The sequence below is a fragment of the Eubalaena glacialis genome, chromosome 18 (genome assembly GCF_028564815.1).
Source record: "Eubalaena glacialis isolate mEubGla1 chromosome 18, mEubGla1.1.hap2.+ XY, whole genome shotgun sequence".
Lineage (NCBI taxonomy): Eukaryota > Metazoa > Chordata > Mammalia > Artiodactyla > Balaenidae > Eubalaena > Eubalaena glacialis.
In genome coordinates, this window is record NC_083733.1 from 31,733,803 (window position 1) to 31,756,485 (window position 22,683).

The 22,683-nt window shown below is 46.7% G+C and overlaps 1 protein-coding gene across 1 annotated transcript in view; it reads right to left on the minus strand.

Annotated features, from left to right (window-relative positions):
• CHD9 (chromodomain helicase DNA binding protein 9) overlaps window positions 1–22,070 on the minus strand; it is a 244,191-nt gene extending 222,121 nt beyond the window's left edge. Inside the window, exon 1 of the mRNA XM_061173544.1 lies at window positions 21,986–22,070. The gene's annotated coding sequence lies outside the window, so the exon portion shown is untranslated. The remainder of the gene's footprint in view (window positions 1–21,985) is intronic.
• Window positions 22,071–22,683: the final 613 nt, after the last annotated feature.

The window sequence follows — 22,683 nt, forward strand, 5'->3', positions numbered from 1 at the left end:
GCCAGTTACGTTATGTGGCACTATCTGCCAAGCCCATATTACCTTGTTGTGTGACTGGGGGCAAAGTCCTGACCTGCTTTGTGCTCTGACTTCTTCATCTGTAAAAGGGGATAGTACCTGTCCTCCTGTCTGTCTCCCAGGACTGTTATGAGATCAAATGTGTAGAACATATTTGAAAAAGAATAAAAATACTCCATGAGATAGAAGGGAATTTTTAAAAATCATTTTTATCAGGGCTTCCCTGGTGGCGCAGTGGTTGAGAGTCTGCCTGCCAATGCAGGGGACACGGGTTCGAGCCCTGGTCTGGGAAGATCCCACATGCCGCGGAGCGGCTGGGCCCGTGAGCCACAATTGCTGAGCCTGTGCGTCTGGAGCCTTTGCTCCGCAACAAGAGAGCCCGCGATAGTTGAGAGGCCCGCGCACCGCGATGAAGAGTGGCCCTCACTTGCTGCAACTAGAGAAAGCCCTCGCACAGAAACGAAGACCCAACACAGCCATAAATAAATAAATAAATAAATAATTTTTAAAAAAAAAATCATTTTTATCAGCTTTGATAATGTGCCCAAAGACTTATGAAGCATCTATAGCGAACATATTCAGCTTTGTCACCAGTGCTGGGCCACCTTCGTTTTGGTGACCTTGCCCAACTCCCTCTGCAATTTCCCTCTAAGAATCACCCCTCCGCTTCCCCTCAGTCATACAGATCCAGGGACTCCGCTTACGAAAATGAGTGCATCTCATTTCTTTGGACAACAGTAATTGCTTCACAGATGGTCATGTGATCCCATGAGGATCAGTGAGACTTTTCCTAGGACTTTTGGAAAAGAGATTCTCTCTGGAGATCCTGAAAGGATACAGGGGCTAAAGCGGATGCTGTCATCCTGTTTACCACTTTAACGCAAAACTCAAGTTGAAACATAAAATATGGACCAAGAAGTAGAGAGAAACCAAGTCCTGATTTTGACATTAGAACCCCAAACCCAGCCAGAACCACCAGTGATAACGTGATTTATAATAAGCAATAGAAATATTTGGTCTTCCTCCATAGTTCTTGGCACGGAGGTCCTAAAACTCTTGGAATTTCCTTAATGAACAGAGCAGTAAAGGTGTCCTTTGTTATGTTCATAATGTGGCTTTTGGAAAGCACCTAAGGATGAGGGCTGGTTACCAGGAGAACCAAACAAGTGATCAGAAGGTTGGAACGTTCAGTCGCACCCTTGCTGACCTCCCGGGAGGGGTGAGGGCTGGAGATAGAGTTCAATCCCCAGTGGGCAATGACTTAATCCATCATGCCTATGTTATGAAGCCTCCATAAAACCCCAAAAGGACTATTTTCAGAGACCTTCTGGGTTGGTAAACACGTGATCTGGGGAGAGTAGTGGGCTGGGAGAGGGCATGGAAGCTCCGTCCCCTTTCCCCATACCTTGCCTCATGCATCTCTTCCATTTAGCTGTTCCTGAGTTATATCCTTTCATAATAAACTGGTAATCTAGTAAGTAAACTGTTTTTCTGAGTTCTGTGAGCCACTTTAGCAAATTAAAGGAACCCGAGGAAGAGGTTGAGGGAATCTCTGATTTACAGCTGATTGGTCAGAAGCATAGGTGATGACCTGGACTTGTAAATGGTGCCTGAAGCGAGGTGGGCTTGGAGTGAAGGGCAGTTGCGTAACCTGTGGGATCTGACAGGTATTTCCAGGTAGATGGGGTCAGAACTGAGTTGAACTGTAGGACACCCATCTGACATCTCAGAGAATTCCTTGGTGTTGTGGGGACCACCCCCTCCAAACCACACACTGGAAAGTGGGTGCAGAACCCTCTCACCAGCCCTGGACTTCTCAGCTTAAGGTAAGGCGCCAAATTCCTTTTTTGTCCAAAGGCATCTTGGGTTGGATTTTCTGTCCCTGGTTACCAAGAGAATCCTAATGGATACAGTATTACCTCGTTTAATCTTTTCACCAACTGTGAGCTAAATATTGGAACCCCTAACTCTACAGATGAGGAAGAGAAACAGGCACAGAGAAGTGAGGTGATGTAAATGGTGCAGGCAGGATTTGAACCTGGCCTCCTGGCCCCTGAAGCCTGCATTCTATCCACTCCGCCGGGGCTTGGGAATACAGCTGAGTCTCATAGTCACCTCCGTCACAGACTTTAGTCAGCAGTAGAGCATCTGCTGGCAGAGGAGAGCCCTGATTCTCTTGCAGCCAGTGGCTGAAGGAGGACCTAATTCACTTGGTGTTCTCTGCCGCATGTGCCCTCTTCCTGGAAGAAAAACACCAATAGAGGAGGAGCTTAGTAAATTCCTGCAGGGTTTAAGCTTGATGTCAAGGGCCTGGAGAGCTTGGAATGGCCCAATATCTTCTCCTTCCAAGGATTGATGTTCAGTGTCTACCTTTTAGAGTTTTTTTTTTTTTTTTTTTTTTGGCCGCGCTGCAGGATCTTAGTTCCCCGGCCAGTGATCGAACCCGTGCCCACCGCAGTGGAAGTGCGGACCCCTAACCACTGGACCACCGGGGATTCCCTAGAGTTCCACTCTTTTCTCTGAAGATACCAGAGTCTGGTAAAATGCAAATACCTCTCAGGCCTCCAGGGCTTACAACCTGAGCTGCTATCAGTGGTGACAGTTTTGTAGGAATAATGGCTTTGAGAGGGGTTTAGGGTACCAGGTGCATGGTTGGGCTGGTAATGGTGGCACTCTGGAAGAGGAAAAGGGTGCATAAAGGGACATCTGAGAATTGGATACGTTTCAGTTGGTTAAGGGAGCAGGTCATCCATGTAAGTTTGATAATGGGATCAAATAATACGCTATCTGGGATTTGCTGCAAAATAACAGGGGGATGGGGAAACTAGGTGGAAATATAGATGAAATAAGATATATACACTAATATGTATAAAATAGATAACTAATGAGAACCTGTTGTATAGCACAGGGAACTCTACTTCACTTCGCCGTACAGTAGAAACTAACACAGCATTGTAAAATAACCATACCCCCCCCAAAAAAAAGATTGGCCATTAGTTGATCATTGTCGAAGCGAGGTTACCAGTACATGAGGGTTTATTCTGTCCACATGAGCATACGTTTGAAATATTCCATAGTAATATTTTAAAGTATAATGAATATTTTAAAAACATGATTTAAAAAACGTTTTGTGCTTTATTCTTTATATCTTGTATGCACCTCACAAATGTTTTTTTCCCATTTTAAAGATGGTAAAACTGAGGCTCAGAGAGTTTAAGTCACTTATGCAAGGTGGAATTGAGAGCTAAACCCAGGCTTTCCAACTCCTGTATTCCAAGGTTAGTCTGGGGCAGAGGGCAGCAGAGGCAAGTTGGCAGCCCCTGCTTGACAGGGGCTGACAGGCAAGGACGGGGACTAGGTGAGCCAGTCTTGTCCACATCCAAGTCTTGCTGAGAGGCAGCCCAGCCTGTGTGTAACTGGTGTGGCGAAGACCCCGGCAGGGCCTCACGGATTCACTGAACGCACAGTGGAAAGCTCCTGGCCACTGATTTCACATGCTTCTCGGTAGTTAAGAAAACACTGAGTCCAGCACAGCAGGCTCTGGCTCTGGACCCTTTCATGGGCATCCTGAGGACTGCTGCCTGAACATCTGGGTCTGATAAAGCCCACGTGGGCTTCCCTGCCGCCTTTGCCATAGCTATTTCCGCACGTACCCTTGAAGCTCTGTGCGTGTGGCGGGTCTTTTCTTTTCTTTCCTCCCAAACATATGGATTCCCAGCTCCTATTTCAAACTCAAATACTCCTCTGCTATAAACTCCCCAAAGCTCTCAATTTCCTTTTTCCATTGCTCATTCTTTCCTGAAGTGCATGAAAAAGCCTCTCTTAGCTCTGTTCCAATTTCCTTGTTTATGAAAGAAGGGCAAGGAGAACAGTGATTTCAATGATCAAAGTTAAGCAAGCCCTGATTCCTTCCTTAGGAGAACACACCTCAATGACCTGGGAGATCCCAACTTACCAGGTACGAAAACAAATCACAGGAAAGCCCTGACTCCCCCCAAAACACTCATCCTGCAGGAGGCCTGATACAGTGCCAGCTGCTTCCTTTATCTGGCTGAAACGTCCTCTTTGAAAACCACTAATGGAATAGAAAGAAGAAAAGAAACGGGCATGATTCCCAGAAGGTTACTGCTGGAGTGGGAATCTGAGAATCAGTGTTATCTGGGAAGGGAAGAACAGGTCCTTGCCTGCTCCTTAGCCTGTGGCCTTGTGTTTCCTCATGATGATGGCAACTTACAACTTAGAGGCAGAAAGAACCCGGTCCTCAGCACTGAAACACTGGACACATCAGCACCAACAGGGTGAGGGAGGAAAAGGGACTCAGTGCATCATGAACCACCTGGGGGACAGAAGGTTCCCCACCCAGGGAGAGACCCTCAGGTGCCTTCAGGGGCCCAGCAGGTAACATAATGATAAAAGGCAGTAGAGGGCTTCCCTGGTGGCACAGTGGTTAAGAATCCGCCTGCCAATGCAGGGGACACGGGTTCGTGCCCTGGTCCGGGAAGATCCCACATGCCGCGGAGCGGCTAGGCCCGTGAGCCACAACTACTGAGCCTGTGCGTCTGGAGCCTGTGCTCCGCAACAAGAGAGGCCGTGACAGTGAGAGGCCCGCGCACCGCGATGAAGAGTGGCCCCTGCTCGCCGCAACTGGAGAAAGCCTTCGCACAGAAAAGAGACCCAACACAGCCAAAAATAAATAAATAAATAAATAAATTTATTAAAAAAAAAAAAAGTCAGTGGACATTGGTTTCAGCCTGGAGGAGCCCTGGGTAGTAGCAGCGGGGCCTGGAGACAGCAAGTCCTCTCTGGAGGGGGTAGCAGCCATTCACCTCTGGCTGGTTGTTCTTGTGGAAGAACGTGAGCCTGGTGTTGCCAGATCTTCCATTTTTCCAAAGACGTGGAGATCTGGATTTTACATGAAGTCTCCCAGTTTGGGAACCGATTTTGATGGAAAATATTGCGAAGGCTGACATTATGAGCTCAATAAGATCTGTCTCGCAGTGCGAGTTCACCCAAGCACCCCTGGTTTGCAGCCCAGACCTAGTAACTGGTCCTCTACACCTGCAGTGTGGTCGGCAGCGCTGGGAGAAGTAGCCAGGAGGAGGTCAGAGGCAGCCACGGGGCAAAGGGCATCACCTGGCACCGGAAGGAGGTAGCCCTGCCTGCTGTTCCCAGGCTCATAAAACACTTGCAGGCTTCTGTCATGTTACCACACTGGATCTGCTACCAGTTAGGTCCTTACCAACAACGCTCCCATACCCTTTAGAAATTCTCCTCCTCCCCAAGGCAGTTCATGTGGCCAGCTCAGAACTCTTTCTTTGGGGGAGGCAAGTCGACACTTCAGCTTCTGACCATATTCAAGATAACCTTCAAGACAACTTAAAATTCACCTGCCCGTGGAAGAAGCAAGTGACACCTTCCTTTCTCTCAGGCTTGACAAAACCATGACCAGCAACTCTGCATCCTTAAGGAGCTCTTTCTTTCCCCGAAAAAGTCACATTGTGCTTTGAGGACAACTTCTGTTCCTCATCTCTGTGAGAGAGAAAAGAGGCACAGAGTTGGGAGCTATTTGCCCAAAGACACATCTGGGAGGACTCCTAATAGCTGGCAGAAACATGCACTAAGCTATTTTTTTTAAAAGTTCAGGTGTCTTCCTGATTTGTACATAATAACGGTAAGTAGAATTTCCTCACAATGGGATGGTGCAGTAATCTAGAAGGCAGAGAGAGATGAGAAAAGCTTTTAGGCATGGGAATTCCCTGGTGGTTAGGACTCCGTGCTTCCACTACAGCGGCCCGGGTTCAATCCCTGGTTGGGGAACGAAGATCCCACAAGCCTCGGGGTGTGGCCAAAAAAAGAAGGAAAAAAAAAAAAAGGTACGATCATGGAATCTCTTTCTCCGGCATTACCTTTACTCTACCAGGTAGGATCTTTTATTCTTGCAATTCCCTGTGTACAGGGAATGAGAAAGATGCGTGGGAGGAGATGACAAGAGAGAGTTTCAGAGCCAGGGAAAGTACATCGCACAAGCGATTGCCTGCAGCAGGGTGTGCGCGTGAATCTCTGGGTCTGGATTTGCATGCTTCGTCTGCATGCAAGCCATTTTGGTAGAAGGAGAAGTGTTGTTTTTATACTTCAGTAAATACAATACCCTCCTAAGAGTACCTTCATGACTCCTGTCTCTCTCTCTCTCATCTCACCAATACACTGTTGCTATTCATCTAATCAATATATATTTATTGAGCACCTTCTCGGTATCTGGCACTGTGATATGCACTGAGATTACACTGATGAACAAGAAAGACACAGTCCTTGTCCTCAGGGGACCCACAGTTTATGAGGGAATCAGACAAGTGAATGGGAAGATGCCATTCAGTGGGGTAAGCCCTGAGATGGGGGAAGTGGGCGTGGAGAGGGCACGGAAGAGGAAGCGTGACCTGACAGGCTGCGGGAGGAGTGGGGGAACGTATTCTGGGAGAAGTGAGGTCTAGGCTGAGATCTGAAGGATGAGTTGCAACGAGACAAGGAAAAGGGAAGGGGAGCATTTCAGGCAGAGGAAACAGAGATCTGGGCAGACATCTGGAGGTCAGATTCTCCCTAGCACTGGATGAAAAGCTACTGTTTGAGCTAAGGCAAGTTCCATCCTGGGGAGGGTTTCAGGGGAGCTCTGGAGCCAAGTACGGGCCCAACGTGGCACTGGTAATAAGCCAACCTTAAAAATCATTGTTCTCTGATTTAAACTGCTCAGTTAAAAGCATTTAAAATGGTCTCCAGTCCTTAGGGTGCTCAGAATATAGGATGGAGAACTAAGTGCTCAGGGGACACTGGAATATAGTCCCTCCTCCTGAGGAAGGACACAAATACTAAGGGTAAAGCACAGAACCTGAGAAAAACTGACTTCTTAATTCTAGTTTACAACAGAGGACAGAGAAAATTCATACTTTTGTCCTCTCTCTCTCTGTTTCACACACACACACACACACACACACACACACACACACACACAAGCACTCTCCTGGTGAGCTAGGCAGGTCAGATTTTTTATGTTATTTTTTACAGAGGAGGAAACTGAGTCTCAAGGAGGCAAAGCATCCAAGGTTATTGGCTCATTCATTCATTCACTGACTCAACAACCATTAGTGGAGCACACGCTGCCAGCAGGCACACAGCGGTGAATGACACACATACTCCCTACTCATGGGAGCCAGGGTTCTAACCCATTTCTTCCGATTCCCACCCCAGTGCTCCAATACACTGAACTGCAGTTGGATACGTGTTCTCTGGTGCAACACGCCAGTGGACGGGTATTTACGGTCCTGTGCCCTGTCTTTGTCAGCACTACCCCCAACCCCAAACATACCATCGAGGCAAAAACAGCATAGGTGCTATGCAAATGTATCCTCAAGGCAAGGTGCAGACCCAGATTCTCCCTGTAAGTCCCTCTTGTATAGAAACTGTACCAACCAAAGGTTGTCCTGGCCCTGGTGGTCTTTGAGTCACTGGGAAATTTCCCATTGCACCTCCACCCCCTGTACTAGCCCAAAGCGAAGGCTTTTAAACCCTCACCTTTTGCAAGTCTTCCCTCTAAACACTGTCCCATGGAAGTCGGGATGGGATAAAGGTTCTTTCAAAGCAAACTGGGGAAGATTGAGGGGGAGGAGAAAGCAGGGCGAGAGCAAGGGAAGAGGAGACACCAGGCCCACTCTGCTTCCCGCACAATTGTGCTGTGAGCCAACTCTGGCCAAGGTCGGAGAGGACTGGCAAAACCCAACCAGACAGACATCCCTCAGAGATGCCTGGGAGAGGCTGGTGTATCTCCCCAGAGCCTGGGCAACGTTATTTCCTGGGGCGAAGCAAGTCCCAAAGGATGAAAGCTGATGACTGAATGTCTGGGGCAGGGTGGGAGGCTTTGCCAGGAGGTGGAGGTGGAGTGGTGGAAAGGGAGGAGGGGTGGAGACTTGGCTGGTTTTGCACAGACACATCTCTTCATTTTTCCAGACTGGAAAAAGCTGTTTGCACTGTGCACATTTGCAGAGAGTCACAGTATTTACTACGCTTCCTGGCTCGACAGATTTCTTTCTGTCATTCAGTCAAACGCAGCTTGTATTTTTCATAGCCAGAGCTGAACAGACCGTGGAGGCTCTTCCCCCACGTTGTGTTCAAAAACACAGCACGAGTGACTCAAAAAGCCCGGTTCACGTGGGCAGCGGGGGCGGGTGGTGGTAGCATGTTGTAGAGATAAAGACCCATGTTTAGAAAAACACTGTCTTCCCCTTGGAGGGGTTTAATGACGCTCCTTGTTTTCCCGGTACACATTGTTTTTTGAGCAGCCGGAAGAACCAACTGCTGTACTAGAAACTGATTCCTGCCCTTTGCATGTGACTCTCGGTTATCCATACTGACAGCGGTGGGTAGTTCAGGGGAGTGGGATAATTTTTAAAAGTGGTTAATAATAATATAGAAAATCCTTTCTTGCCAAAATCCGCCTATCCAGGGAAAGTTATCGGTTGAACCACTGTATGCTTGCTAAGACATTAATTCAATCCAACAAACGTTAACTGAGCATGCCCCATGTGCACGGTATGGTGACAGGGGTGGAAGTGTCCAAGCTGACCACAACCTAACATGCACTTTACCTTTTTAATAGAAAACGGCGTGTGAGCCCAATGGCATTCACAGCCAATGGTGGAATTCCAGGCACTAGGGATGGGCCAGCTCAGTAAGGAAGGTCTATGGGGGGTAGGAGAGGGGAGAGCTATCCCAAACCCCTTCACATCATACTCCTAGGTTCCTGTACGTGTAATACCAGCCAAGCCACCACACTGGGAGTGTAGTCATCAAATCTTGCTCAAAACCTCAGAGTCATGCTGCCCGAGAGTCAGAGAGTGGGTGCCTCATCTTCAGAGAGGACATAACGACATATTCAGGCAACCTCTGACCTCGCCAGCCAGGGGGAAGGTAAATAAACAGATACCCTTGATGACACAGGATAGCATCACCTGATGCAATGGAACAGAGCCTCTAACTTCATCCTCTTCTTGGGTTGGCAAAGCACAGAGTCCTCTTGCATTAATTTAAAGAGAGAAAGGGCCCACCCAGACTTCTCCTCAAACCTGCTTTTGAGCCAGGAGCCTTGGGACTTGGAGGGGTGGAGGCAGGTGGAGGAAAGTAGGGCAGGGTTTTTAGGGGACCAAGGGAGTCAGGGGAGCTAGGAATTCTGTACAGTCCAAGTTGACGATGCCAGATGTAGCTCAATTTTTTTTTTCTTTTAAAAGACTATTATGGGTTTCCTTTCCAAAGTGGAAATGCAGGGATGGAAAAATGAGTTTCAGTTGCTATGGAAATAGGAGTTGGCTGGGCCTGTAGGAGCAGCAGCTGGAGTAGAGCTAGTGGCCGGGAACCTGGCCCCATGACAGAGGGAGCTTCCGGCTGGGGATAAGACAACAACAGGCTTTAGCAGGAAGGAGAAGGAGGAAAGATGAGAGAAAAGGAGACAGAGACTGTGTCTCCAGACATCGCAGCCTATGAATTCTGCAGACATTAGCAGGGATACAGAATGGGGTTTGTGGGTGCATGAGTGTGAGTGGCTGTGTTGTATGTGCATCCCCACAGGCCAGAAAAAATGAGAAGCAAAATAAATCCAATGCCTGAAAAAGAATGGCCGAGAAAGCCCTAAGACAGCTGAATGACTGAAGAGGAGAGGCCTGCCATTTAGGAGCCTTCCAGGAGGTTGTGGGAAATGTCTGAACAGGGACTGGCCCTCACATGCTGTGCTCCCTCACCTTTTGTCCTCACACAACTCCTCAAATTGAAACTGGTGTGGGCCAGCAACACAGCCGACAAAATCCCCACAGGGTTAGCAAGACTACGGGTGTCGGTAAGCTGGTTGTTCTATTTCATCTGCACCTCTCGGTGACTGTTTTTGTTCCGGGTAGAAAGTATCCATGACCCTGGGACTCTGGGGTCTTCTAGCCTGAGGCTTTGAAGGGGTCTGGATGTTCTCAACATCACATTCTGGGGAGATGCTTTGATTAGGCCTATGGTGACTTTAGGCCTTTGCTGGATCCCTCAGCAGGGCCCACCTGAGAGAATATTATGCCATTCCCACTCCTACCCCAGTAACAGGAACCACCCTGGCCCTCTCCTCCCATCACGTGGTGGTAAGTAGACAGGGAGACCTCACATTTATGAAGGGACTCCAAGTTAGGCTTTTGACACTATATAATCCTATCACTCTCTCTATATATGTTGCCCCTGAGAAACACTGAGAGGATCATACAGTTTAAATGGACTACCACTCCAGTATCTTGTTTTGTATTTCTTCATTTTGCAATATATCAGGAGCCTCAAAAAGTAGAAGTGAGCACAAAAAAGAATAAAATACTTAGGACTAAACTTAACCAAGGAGGTGAAAGACTCGTACACTGAAAAATGCAAAACATAACTGAAAGAAATTAAAGAAGATACAAATATATGGAAAGACATCCCATGTTCATGGATTAATATTAAGATGGGGGCTTCCCTGGTGGCGCAGTGGTTAAGAATCTGCCTGCCAATGCCGGGGACACAGGTTCGAGCCCTGGTCTGGGAAGATCCCACATGCTGCGGAGCAACTAAGCCCGTGAGCCACAACTACTAAGCCAGCGCGTCTGGAGCCTGTGCTCCGCAACGGGAGAGGCCGCGACAGTAAGAGGCCCGCGCACCACGATGAAGAGTGGCCCCCACTTGCCGCAACTGGAGAAAGCCCTCGCACAGAAACGAAGACCCAACACAGCCAAAAATAAATAAACAAATAAATTAAAAAAAAAAAAAAAGTATGCCTATTTAAAAAAAAAAAAAATATTAAGATGACACTACTACTCAAAGTGATCTACAGATTCAATTCAATCTCTTCCAAAATCCCAATGATGTTTTTTGCAGAAATAAAAAAATCCATACTAAAATTCATAAGGAATCTCAAGGAACCCCAAATAGCCAAAACGATCTTGAAAAAGAACAAAGCTGAAGAACTCAAACTTTATGACTTCAAAACTTATTACAAAGGTACAGTAATCAAAACAATATGCTACTGGTATACAGACAGACATATAAACTAGTGGAATAGAATAGAGAGCCTAGAAATAAACCCTCACATATATAGTCAAATGACCATTATGACCTTATTTCAGCAAGGTGCCAAAACAATTCAATGGGGAAAGGACAGTCTTTTCAACAAATGGTGTTGGGAAAACTAGATATCCAAGTGCAAAAGAATGAAGCTGGACCTTCACTTTATGCTATATACAAAAATTACTTAAAATGGATCAAAAACCTAAACATAGGCTCTAAAACTGTAAACTCTTATGAGAAAACATGAAAAAAAAAGCCTCATGTCATTGGAATTGGCAATGATTTCTTGGACATGACAACAAAAGCACAGGCAACAAAAGAAAAAATAGGTAAACTGAACTTCATCAAAAGTAAAAACTTCTGTTTATCAAAGGACACTACTAACAGAGTGAAAAGGCAGACTGGGGGAAAATATTTGCAAATCACATATCTGATAAGGGATTAATATTCAGAATACACACAGGACTCCTGACTCAAAACAACAAAAAACTCAAACTGATTAAAAATTGGGCAAAAGATTTGAAGAGATATTTCTTCAAAGAAGATATTCAAATGACCAATAAGCATAAGAAAAGATGCTCAACATCCCTAATCATTAGGAAAATGCAAATCAAATCCACAATGAGATCCTATCAGAACGACTATTAATGAAAAAACAAACAAACAAAACAAAATAACAAGTGTTGGCAAGGATGTGGGGAAATAGGAACCTTTGCCCATTGCTTGTGGGAACGTAAAAAGGTGCAGCCACTGTAGAAAATGGTAGGCGATTCCTTCCTTCCTTCCTTCCTTCCTTCCTTCCTTCATTTATTATTTTTGGCCGTGCTGTGCGGGATTGAACCTATGCCCCCTGCCTTGGGAGCGCAGAGTCTTAAACAGTGGACCTCCAGGAAAATCCCAGCAATTCCTCAAAAGATAAAATAGAGAGTCACCTTATGATCCACTCGGGGTATATACCCCAAAGAATTAAAAGCAGAAATATTTGTACATCCATGTTCATAGCCATATTATTCACAATAGCCAAAAGGTGGAAGCAACCCAAACGTCCATCAACAGATAAATGGATAAACCAAATGCTGTATACGCATACAACAGAATATAATTCAGTCTTAAAAAGGAAGGAAATCCTGACATATGCTACAACATGAATGAACCTTAAAGACATTATACGAAGTGAAATAAGCCAGTCACATAAGGACAACGATTGAATGATCCATCCTTATATGTAAGGTACCTAGAGTTGTCAAAATCATAGAGACAGAAAGTGGAATGGTGGTTGTCAGAGGCTGTAGGAAGGAGAAAATGGGGAGGAAATTAAAATTAATTAAACAATTAAACCCATTGTTTAATGAGTATGGAGTTTCCATTTAGGAAGATGAAAAAGTTCTGGAACCACCTGGAGATGGATTGTGGTGATGGCTGGTTTTATAACAATGTAAATGTACTTAAAGCCACCGAACTGCACACTTTAAAATGGTTAAAATGGGGGCTTCCCTGGTGGCGCAGTGGTTAAGAATCCACCTGCCAACGCAGAGGACACGGGTTCGAGCCCTGGTCCGGGAAGATCCCACATGCCGCGGAGCAACTAAGCCCATGCACCACAGCTACTGAACCTGCGCTCTAGAGTCCGTGAACCACAACTACTGAGCCCGCGTGCCACAGCTACTGAAGCCGGTGTGCCCTAGAGCCCGTGCTCTGCAACAAGAGAAGTCCCCGCAAAGAGAAGCCCGTGCACCGCAATGAAGAGTAGCCCCCGCTCGCCACAACCAGAGAAAAGACCGAGCGCAGCAACAAAGACCCAATGCAGCCAAAAATAAAATAAATTTTTAAAAAAGTTTTTAAAAAAATAAATAAAATGGTTAAAATGGTAAATTTTATGCCCTGCATATTTTACCATAATTAAAAATATACATATACAGGTACTTAAAAGTGGAAGTGACCTAGGGTCAGCATCTCGACCTCTGAGGAGTCCAGTTAGGCCCAGTAAGCACCGAGGAAATGGCCCTTCCCCTACTTCTTCTGTCTTGTCAAAACTTACCACAGGTGCAGACAAGACAGGCTGGTGTGGGAGCCCAGAGTGCGCAGGCGGAAGAGGAAGATGAACACAGACAAGGATTGCTGAGGAGCACGCAGGGTCTAAAGTGATAAGGGCTTTCGGGCAGGAGTGGACACAGCTGCCAGGAGCTCTGGCGGTTCAGTGGAGGAGGGAGGCGGGACTTCTTGCTTGGCTGCTGAGCGGAGTCACAGAGGAAGTGGTGTTTAAGGGGGGTTTGAGGGAGTGAGGACGTGCAGCTGTGTGAATTGGTGGAGGGCATCTAGGTGAGTTGTTTGTTTGGCAGGCGTGTGGTGTGACTGAGAGGCGGAAGTTGGGAGAGGAGGCTGGGTCGGCTGGGAGGGGAGGCGACCTGGGAGAAGGGTACCCCTTGCAGGAACTTCTCTGCCACACCAGCCTGTGGTCTTGGAAGGGAAGCACTGTAAAGGCATACTTGGCCTTGATTTGTAACCTTCTGGAGCCAGATGCAGACGGATTGTGAACTGACAATAATAACAACTTCTAGCGACAGAGTGCTTACTAAATGCATCTTAATAACCCTAAGCGGCAGGTAGCAATCTCAGCTCCACTTTCAGCTGGGAAAACCGACGCCCCAGTGATAAAGCAACCTGTCAAGAGAGCGCGCGCGTGCACACACACACACACACACACACACACAGCCAGTTAGTGGTGGGGCTGGAGTGTGAACCCAGGCCTACATGGGTCCCAAACTGGAATACATATAAGAAAGCCCTCAGGAGCTAGTTTAAAAACATAAATTCCATTCCCAGTAGCCAAAGCTGGAATAATTTGGGCAACGAAACAAAGTAGTATTGGATTATAGCCTGGGGCATAAAATAAAATCCACAAGTCCATACTATTACAAATTAAAAAAAAAATTAATCAGTGGGAGAGAAGAGCCCCACCTCCCATGAAGAATTCTAAATAAATTATGTAGACACATGACCCTAAAGTACGGGGGACAGACCGCCCTCTCCCTTAAGCATGGACTGCACATAATAATCTTCCTGGACTTCCCTGGCGGTCCAGTAGTTAAGACTCTGTGCTTCCAATGCAGGGGGTGCAGGTTCAATCCCTGGTCAGAGAACTAAGATCCCACATGGTGCACAGTGCAGCAAAAAAAAAAAAAAAAAAAAACCAAAAAAACCCAAAAACTTCCTTCCAAGAGAACAATATGGAACAGGGGAAACAGAGTAACTTCACGGAGAAACCTGACAAATGCTACCTCAGCCAGGTGATCCAGGGTAGTAGCAACAGTGGTAAGTCATGTTGATATTATGGACACGTCATGTGATGTGATGAAAAAAGGCACTTTATTTCTGTGGTCTTCCTCTCCAAAACCCATAACCCTAGTCCAACCATGAGAAAAATATCACACAAATTCCAATAGCAGGGTATTCTACAGTACATCTGACTGGTACCCCTCAAAACTGGCAAAGTCATCCAAAACAGAGGAGTTCTGAAACACTGTCACAGCCAACGAGAGCCTAAGGAGACATGACAACTAAATGCAATGTAGGACACTGGACAAGATCCTGGAATAGAAAAAGGACATTAGGTAAACACTAAGAAAATCTGAATAAACTATGGGCTTGCGTTATTAATAATGTATCAGTATGGCTCGTTAATTGTAACAAATGGACTATGGGTTAACAAACGGTTAGTAGGGGGACCTGGGTGTGGGGTATATGGGAACTCTCTGTACTATCATCTCAATTTCTCTGTAAATCTAAACTGGTCTAAAAAAATAAAGTCTATTAAAAACAAACAAATTCCTGGGTTGACCCTCAGAACCCCTGGCCTTCTGGTGCGCATTTGCACAGCTGTAGCAGAGCTGTGAATGAAGCCAGGCGCACCACCTGCCTGATGACAGACTGAAGAGAAGCAGCAGAGACAGCAGAATCTGCAGGGAGGGAGACAGTTCACTCCAAGGACACTGCATGCCTCTCCTCCATCAGACTCCTCGAGGTTACGGACTGTGCCTCTCTCATTAGACTGGCAGCCTTCCTAATGTGAGAAGTGGATCTCCCCTGTCAGACTGGGCAGCCCCTGAGGGGCAGGGCCCACTTTTCCTCTTGAGGAGCTCAAGGAGGCCCTTCTCAGCAGCCCCAGGAGCCACAAATTCTCTATATGCATTTTATCTTCCTTTATGTAAGTCAAGGTTCTTTATATGAGTGGGAAAAGAGGTTATGCACAAAACATACATTTTAAAAAACTGAAGTAGAGTTAATTTACAATGTTGTGTTAGTTTCAAGTGTACAGCAAAGTGATTCCGTTATACATACATACATATATGTGTGTGTATGTGTGTGTGTGTGTGTGTGTGTATATATATATATATATATATATATTCTTTTTCAGATTCTTTTCCATTATAGGTTATTACAAGATATTGAGTATAGTTGCCTGTGCCATACAGTAGGTCCTGTTGTTTAACAAAAGGTACATTCTTTAAAGGCTGGCAAAAGGTCTGCTTGCTCCAAAATAACAGGACTCCTAACTCTTTGGATAAGCATAACCAATGCTCATAAGCAGCAAACTCAGTAATTTGGATTTAGTGCCTTAAGCCTCCTCTTCCACCCCCTCCCTCTCCAGTGCCCCTTGTATCCCAGTCCTCAGGAATAGACGAGTGATAACAGTAGTAATAGCTTAAAATTGTGATGCTGCCGATTCTATAATGGAGCAAAACTCTATATCCCAGAAAGCTGCTTCTTGGTTGCAAGAAGCTGTTACTTGGAGGTACACAGCAAGTCACCCCAAAATGTGGGGACAGTGTATCAGTAGAATGCATACAAAATGTCTGTGATGACTGATCTGCAAAAGTTCTTAAGGACAGGACAGGACAGGATGTGCCTCTGGACAAAGCAGGAAGAGCAAGGCCTGGAAATCAAATCAAGACTTGACAATGGAAAAAAAAAAAAAGAAAAGCCAATTGTATTAACATAAGCTGAAAAATATTAGGTAGGGAGAAATGGTGATGTCTGAGGAGCTGAGAAAAGGGGGTAAGAAAGAGCAAGTCTTTGAGAGTCTATCTTGTCTCCCACGTTGTCCAGGGTAGTGGGAATCCCTTGAGCATTCCAGGCAGCTCAGAGCTTCCCAGAATTCTCTCTTGATAGGGATCTTAAGGTTGGTCCAGGGAGCAGTAGGAAGGCAAAGATTCGGTAATTGATTAGTCACGTCTATGATGAGCACAGAGATGGGGAATCAGGCCAGTAGTGCTGCCATTCTGGACCGCTGTATCCCTCAGAGGATACAAATATCTTAGGCCATCCTGGCTATTAAAATCATTCATCTTGTTCACCTTGTTTGGATTCCAGGAATGCCAAGCTTCTAAGTAGAATTTGGCATCCCCTGTGACTTTCCTACAGGGGAAAGGATGTGCTGATAGGCTGACATAAAGTCTTCAGGCTGCTTCACGGTGCTTGCCCCATTGTGATTTAATATACTTGTGGTCTGGCTTCCTCACCAGGCTGCTGTGAATTTGGTGATTCTGTCCTTTTTAGCCTGATCAGTTCCATGTGCACTAAAGGCACTCCATCTCTGACCTGCAGCGAATGAGTAGCATCACCAGCCTCCAGCCCCCTGTCATGCTGGCCCTGAGGGGTTCTTCTCCTGACATTGCCAGCCAGCTGCGCTTTGCCACGTCAGTCACCCCGACCGCAGCCATCTACCCTGAGCCCGGAATGAGCTGTGGGAGGCCTGCAAGAAAAGTGCTACAGCGACCAAAATAAGCTCTGTTGGAATAAAAAAGAATAAGGAAGAAAGAGATCCTGTGCTTGGGGCAAGATGCCAAGAACACATGACAGAAAACAAGCAGAAGGAATTGGCAATGTTTAATCTAGAGCAGGGAAGATCCGGGAGGGCCAACCAGTTCCCTGTCTTCAAATACCTGAAGGACTGCAGTGATGCAAAGGGGAGAGATTTGTTCCCTGGGGCTCCAGAAGAAAGTATGACAACGAAGGGGTGGCAGATACAGGGAGAGAGATTTCGGTGAGATAAAAAAGCGGAACTTTTAAAGGCAGTTTTCCTTTAATATCAGTCATTCAAATATCACCACTTTTATTTTTCTTCTTTCTTCTGTCACGTTTGTGAGAAGCAGTGTAACTCAGCGATTAGGAACACAAACTGGAACAGAAACGCTTGGGTTCATTTTCCAGTCCTGTCACTTACTAGCTACATAACTTTGGGCAAGTTACCTTACTTTCCCATGCCTGTTTTCTCTGCTAATAATAGTGCCTACCTCAAATAGTACTTAACCCATGTGACTGTGGTGAAGATTGATTAAATTATACATGCAAAGTGCTTAGGATAGCGCCCAGCACACAGTATGTGCTCAGCAAGTGGTAGCAACTATTATTTTTTATTATAATCTCATACCACTTATACTATTATTTACTATTTTTAAGTAGACACATTATTTATCTAAATTTATTTGAAAGGAAACTTTATATTACTACTGTAAAGGCAAAGCCAGAAACACTTGCCATGTATAGATGGAAACTGTACAAATAAACATAAAACAATGTTATTAAATCTTAGCTAGCTACTGTTGCCTGTTCCATCCCCTGAATTTGAGGACTGCTGCCTTTTCCGTAAGAAGGGAGCCGAGCAAGGGTTACAAAAACGGTCTGGTACTTCACTGAGACTTGTTTTGTTGACTGTAGTCAGAAGGCAGAGTCTGGCAAGTTTAAGGAAGTGAAAGGCCAGTGTGGTTGCAGCTCCTGCTCTAGGGAGAGAGGCAGGGCCGGATCAAAGGGACGGTTTAAAAAGGAAATACCTCTCCAAGAATGAGGCTTCGTCATCTTTAGCACCACAGTGCTCTGCCATACCGAATCATCTCACCAGGCACCCAGTGGTATGATCAGCACACTTCAAAAAGCAGGCAGAAACACTTCATAGACCACCGCGCTCCCCAGCGCCCCCCGGAGGAAACCTGCAGACAGTTTCCAGACACACCCCCTGCCTCTCACTTCTTTCTACTCGAAGACATTTTCTGGCGGCAGGCTGCGTACTCCTCACCGCACGCAGAAGTTGGGGGTCTGCTGGGACGCACTGTCTCCGAGCAGCCCCAGAGAGACTGAGCCGTTTGCCCCAAGGTAACTCACTCATCGACGCATCCTTTACTGGCTCTCCTCCCTTCTCCGGTCCGTTTCACTCTCACTGGGCTTTCTGGGATCACCTCCCAAATGAATTCCGGGCACCCAAGTCCTGGTCTCACGATCTATTTTGGAGAAACCCCAGCTATGGCACAGTTTAACTGTGGCGCTCGAGAAATGGCTGAGAATGTTCTATGGAGATTCATGAATCAGGTAAGAATTCAACCAGGAGGACATTTAGTCTCCTTCTGACACTTAGGTCCATGATTCTAGATCGAGTCAGCAAACTACAGCCCACGGCCCATGGGCTCTCCCACTGCCTGTTTTTGTACAGCCTGTGAGCTAAGAATGTTTTTTACAATTTTAAATGGTTGGGGGAAAAAAATCAAAACGAGAATAACATTTTATGGTCCATAAAAATGATATGAAACCCAGATTTCAGTGTCCATCAATAAAGTCTTATTGGAACACAGCTACACTCATTCATTCCCATATTGTCTACGGCCGCTTTTACTCCATAACTGCAGAGTTGAGTAGTTGCAGCTGAAACCATATATGGTCCACGAGGCTCAAAACGTTTACTATCTGGCCCTTTACGGAAGAGTTTGCTGACCCGTATTCAAGATCATAATCCTGCAGGGACAAGAGGCAGATTGAGACCTGGTTGCCCAGTGGATGGGAAGCCCATCACCAGACCTAGTATTTAGGGGGTTTTTGGATCAGATGTTCACAGCTCCTTTTTCTACATCTCTGTGACCACCCTCACGACTCCCTCTGCCCTCTGCAGGTACCTAGGACTCCTCCACTGAAGCATTAATGTTTTTATACCAGGAGTAATTTTATTTTTAAAAGGCCATGAGACCTTTTCTTCCCCACACTCTGCCCATTGTCCCAGGTGGTTTCATCGACTCTTGATGGCTTCAGTTACTCATTCTTGCCCAAATCAAACCAAATCTCCAGCCCAGGATCGTGTCCTGGATCTCAGATCAACACTCAGATGTCTGTTCAACATTAGATTAAGATGGGGGTGGGGAGATGGGTTTTGCTGCTTACCAGTGATGTAACTTTGAGCAAGGCATGTAACTGACTGGGGCATCAATTTCATCACCTGTCAAAGGTGGAAACAACCCCGCCCAGCCTGCCAGGATTACTGTGCTAATTGGACGAAAGGTGAGCTGCCCACAAAACACTGCCATCTGGCCCCAGCCTCCCTCTCCAGCATATTATCATATTATCGGGCCTCTGCTTCCTCTGACCACTATACTCCCTGCACACTGGCTCTCCTTGAGCTCCTTGACTTTGCCAAGTCCTCACCTACCTCTGGGCCTTTGCACATGCTGCTTTTTCTGCCCGAAATACGTTCTCCTCATCTCACCCCCACCCTGGCTGCTTCTCAGCCTTTCTGACCCCTAATCCATACGTATGCCTTTCTGTATGCCTCTCCATCTTTGTGCTTGATTCTCTCAGTGCATGTGCAGTGATGTCTAATCAGAGTCAATTCTCGTTATTCACAGTGGTTATATTCTATAAAGTTGCCATGAACATGGAACTGGCAAATACTGATCTATTGCTTCTAAGGGAAAAACCTAAGGTTAGGTTTCTGCAAGCCTCTGGTCACATTTTCATCAACAGATCAATACCTAACCTTATTTTATGTGTGTTTCTGTTTCAAGACCCCTTATTTAATATATATTGTTGATTCATTCACATTGAACTCACAGCCAATACTACTACAACTCATGCCTGAACAAAGCTTATCTAACACACATTTTCTCCGTAAGGCACATCGCAGCCTTCTTGTGCTTGGGAACACTGGACAGCACTTCAGCACTATGTTTGGGGGTGACTTTAAACAGCAAAATCACCAACAGAAAGCACAAAAATGCAAAACAAACAAACAAACAAAAAAAACCATGGCACTAAATAGACCACAAAAAGGACACTTGTTCACAGTTCTGAGAGCTGAAACAAGAAAGCTGTGTCATCTTGTTTTGACCTCAGCTGGGAATACGTGTGTTGAGCGACTCAAATTTTTTGCCACTCTGTTTGCGTCCATGAATGACCATGAGAAGCGCTGTGGCTATTGATTTGGGGGTTACAAATAAATTTTAGCGAGTGGGAGAATTTGCAAATATGGAACCTGCAAATAATGAGGATCCACTGTACTTTCTTCCCATTTCTCTCATTCACTAGCATGTGAGTTCACTGAGGACTGGTTTACCTCTGTCTTACCGTTTTATCTCTAGCGCCTGGAAAACAGCCTGGCACATAGTAGGCTCTCAATAATAAATCCAGTTTAAATGAACACATGAGTCAATTCAGTGAAAGTGCTTCGTTGGCAGCAATGACAGCCAGTGTTTATGGAGGCATCACAAGCTGCCCTGTGCTAAGTGCTTTTTCTATGTTTCCTCTGTCAACAAGGGAAACGGCAGATTATTGTACTTTTGCCATGGGCTCTGAAATCAGACTGCCTGGGTTCAAACACAGGACCTGCCTTTTATTAGTTATTTAACCCTGAGCAAGTTCCTTGACCTCTCTGAGCCCCAGCTTCCTTCACTATCAAATGGGGTAGTTATAGTAGTACCTTGTGGGCTATGGTGATGAGTTGATGTGGCCATGCGAAGAAAGCATTTAGCACTGTGCCAGGCACAGGCAGGTCCGTAGGAAACATTACCTCTTATGGGCAATAATTCCCATGGCAACTCTAAGAGTTTTATATGATACGATCATACCCATTTTGCAGATGAAGGAACTGAGGCTAGGAGTGGTTCCATGAGTTTTCAAGGGTCACACAGCCCAGGAAGGGCTGGCTCTGGGAACTCCAAGCCTATGCTCATAACCGCTTTGGTATAAATGTAGCATTTACTAATACGATGAGGGCTGCTCCAGGAGGCTCCCTGAACTTCTGTAGGATCTGGGTAAAAAGAAACCCACCTCTCTCATGAGTCTTTTCTCATATTCTACATCTGTGTCTTTCTGTTCCCTGCCCACTTTCGAGTTCAACCCTTTCAGAACCAGCCCTATTGGGAGGGAGGATGTTGGTTTGTTATCTTGGGTTTGACAGCTCAAAGGTGGAGATATTTCCTGCATAAAAGGCATGTTGAAGAAGAAGGAGGAGGAGGAGAAGAATCAGCATTCTGGGCTGCAACAACCGTCCTCCTTTTTCTCCAACCCTTTAAATCAAGGATCCTCACACTTGGCTGCTAGCTGGGAATCTCCTGGGAAGCTCTGAAATGTCCAGATGCCCAGGCCCCAACCCAGACCTCCTACATCTGAGTCTCGGAGGCGGGTGGGGTGGGAGGGAAACGGGGCATCAGTATTTTTTAATGCTCCCCAAGCGATTCCAATGGGCAAGCAAGTTGGAGAAATGGTGCTTTGGATCTTACTAGCACTCAGCTCCAAAGCTGAAGTCGCTCTGGGCAGCAATAACTCTTTTCTCCTCCTAGGACTGGCTGTTCGGGGATTCGGGCAGGCTCTCCAGAGGAACCAGCTAGTGGAGGATGTTTGCGTGCGAGCGACCTGGCGTCCAGCTCTGCCCCTAGGCCCAGCTTGGCGACTGCGGGTCTCCAGGTCTCCACAGGCAACGACACGTGCGGCCGCTCCGACCTGTCTGGTCGTCCGCGGAGACCGCCGGCAGGGCTCGGCGGCCGCCACGCTGCCCACCGCTCACCACAGAGGTTCGCGGGAAACGCCCGGGGCTCAGGAATCCTACCTTGGCTGTCGGCGCTGCCCTCCGGTGCCCGCAATCCTGAGACTCCGGTTCGATCTGTCGCCACGCTCCGCGGTCGCTTTCGTCTGCGCCGGAGAGGCGCCCACTAGAGCGCAGGCGCCACCTAGTGGGCGCGGGGCGCCGGCTGGGAGGTGCGAGCGCAATCAGTCCCGGGCGGAAATGCAGCCCGGGCTTCCCAATTGGGCGGTTTTCCTACACGCTGCGCGCCCCGGGCGCAAATCCCGGCTGGGTGGGATCACCTTCACTCCTTAGAGGGCACTGGGAGCAGAACTTGCTGAACTTTCTTTTGGGGGCACGGAGTGGCCTGGAATGCAGAGTGGGATTTTCCTGGCGGGACTCAGGGATCTTGCCTTTCATCCAAAAGCTTTCAGTACACCCCAGTGTGGCAGAGCCTCTCTTTTAAATATACTGCGAGCATCGGAAGATGCAAGGGACTGGGTTTCTCTCAAGCCCGGGAAGGCCTTTTCCCTACTAGCAACCGTATCTTTTGACTCCGCCTCACACCCCGCACCTCCCCACCCCTTTGCCCTCCTACTCTGTTCCCTCCTGTCTCTTTAGCTGAACTTTATTAAACACCCAGGCTTTGTCACACCCGGAGACCCAGGTCCCTAAGGAGCTGGCAACCCAAGTTATGTTTCTGACCCGGGTGACATTGACATTTCTTTGGTTGAGGCCGTCCT